Source organism: Blastomyces gilchristii, assembly GCF_000003855.2.
Source record: "Blastomyces gilchristii SLH14081 genomic scaffold supercont1.2, whole genome shotgun sequence".
NCBI classification, from domain to species: Eukaryota; Fungi; Ascomycota; class Eurotiomycetes; order Onygenales; family Ajellomycetaceae; genus Blastomyces; species Blastomyces gilchristii.
In genome coordinates, this window is record NW_003101681.1 from 726,856 (window position 1) to 729,225 (window position 2,370).

The window sequence follows — 2,370 nt, forward strand, 5'->3', positions numbered from 1 at the left end:
AACCAAGGCGCGTGGGTTCGAAACCTGCAGGGGATACATTAAATCCAGAACTCAAGCACCTCAGGTTTCTAATAAATACAGAGGTGTACAAATCGCTCCAATGAATTGCTCTATGTTCCTGGGCTGGGAAGTTATTATCGCATGTATCTAATTGTCACTTCTTTGTATTTTCCTATGTTCTTGTTATCTTGGCATGGTCTCAACACCTGTATTTCCTCCTGTATAATCAACACTTGACCTGTATTTAACATCACACAAGGACTCATCATAAGCTCCGCTTGCATATGAGTATAATGGAAGAATAATAATAATAATAATAATAACACCTGTATTTCCTCCTGTATAATCAACACTTGACCTGTATTTAACATCACGCAAGAACTCATTATAAGCTCCGCTTGCATATGAGTATAATAAAAGAATAATAATAATAATAATAATTTAAAACAAAACTCAAGTAGAAATCTTGTTTAATTAAATGTAAAAAGAAAATATTCTCATCTATAATACAGCTGAAACTAGAATATGACTATTTCAAATCTTATATACAAAGATTTAATAACAGATTTGATTCAATAGAATGCTGATTCTGCAATATAAATGAGAATTCTGAGTATATTGTAATACACTGTGCATTATACAATAGTCTCAGAGTCAGATTGAAAGAGAAGTATAATCTAGATCAATTAAATATAAGATTCTTATTCTCAACTGAGACAGAAATTAAATACTTAATAGACTTTCTATCAGAAACTCAAGCAGCTACAAGAAAATGACTAAATTCAGAAATATCTGAATATGAAGAGAAGGAAATTAATCAGATATAGTCTGTTAAAACAGCTATATACTATCTTTTAATAATTTGTTTTATTACAGTCTCTCTTTACTTTATCTTTTCCTTTCAATTTCTTTCTATCTATCTACTTAATGTGTCTATCTTTAAGACTGTGTTCTCTTTTCTTTTATCATGATATTGTCAAATAATTTCAAAGTATCAGAAGATGTTAAAATACTGTAATTTGTAAACAGTTTTTATATTCTGAGCTGGAATTTTCTGATTTTACATATCTGAAATTGATGAATGTATAATAGTTAACTTTATAGATATAGAAACAACCCTGAGAACTTTTAGTTCTCAGGTCGATGTTATAGTCTCTGACTTCATACATCTATAATTGAAGAATAATAATAATAATAATAAAGCTCTGAGATGTCTGTGACTGAGCAGAAGTCTTTATAGTAAGTATTAAACAAGATTAAGAAGATTGAATCAATGTTCACTGAGATTTCACTGAGTAATATAAGATAGAAGATCTGATGTAATTGAATCTTAAGAATATATAAATCATATGCTCATCTTGTACACTGAATCACTGTCATATTAAGTATAAAGTAATAGAAGTTCTAGACAGTTTTGACTACTATCTTGACATATCATCAGAAATTCATAATGTCTTTTATACAAGCTTGCTTTACTGTGCTATCACTGATTCATTCTCTTCTTAACTGACTTTCAACTGACAGCTGTCAGAAATCATTGAAGAAGATAATGAACTTGAATGAGAGATTGAAGATATTCTTGATAAAAGATCCCGCGGCCGCAGCTGATAATATCTTGTGAAATGAATTAACTATAATTGTCTGACTTGAACTCTGAGCTCTGCATTATCTGAGACAGCAGCTTCTTACTGATGAGAACTACATGCCTGTGACTCTATATCACTTCTGAAAAGAAGGGACTAATGTGACAGACTGCGCCTGATTAATTATATAAACTATTTCATTACACTTCATAGATTTCACTGAAAGCTCTGATTCTCAGTTATCAATTCTCAGCTGAGAAAGTCATGAAATTTCTATTCTTTCACTCTGAAGCTTTATTATGTACATGTATAAATATTCACTCTGATTGCTGATTTCTGTACTTTCTCTTTTTTTCTTCTCTAACATTTTTCACTTTGTATTATAAGATCTATATATTATACCGATCTATTCAGTGTAGGCCTCTTACAAAGAGCATATATTATTTAAGATTTGAGACAAAACTCAAGTGAAAATCTTGTTCAATTAAATGTAAAAAGAAAATATTCTCATCTATAATTCAGCTGAAACTAGGACATGAGTATTTCAAATCTTATATACAAAGATTTGATAATAGATTTGATTCAACAGAATGCTCATTCTGTAATACAAATGAAAATTCTGAGTATATTGTAATGTATTGTGCATTATACAATAGTCTTAGAGTCAAATTAAAAGAGAAGTATAATTTAAATTAATTAAATATGAGGTTCTTATTCTCAACTGAGACAGGAATTAAATACTTAATGAACTTTCTATCAGAAACTTAAGCAGCTACAAGAAAATGGA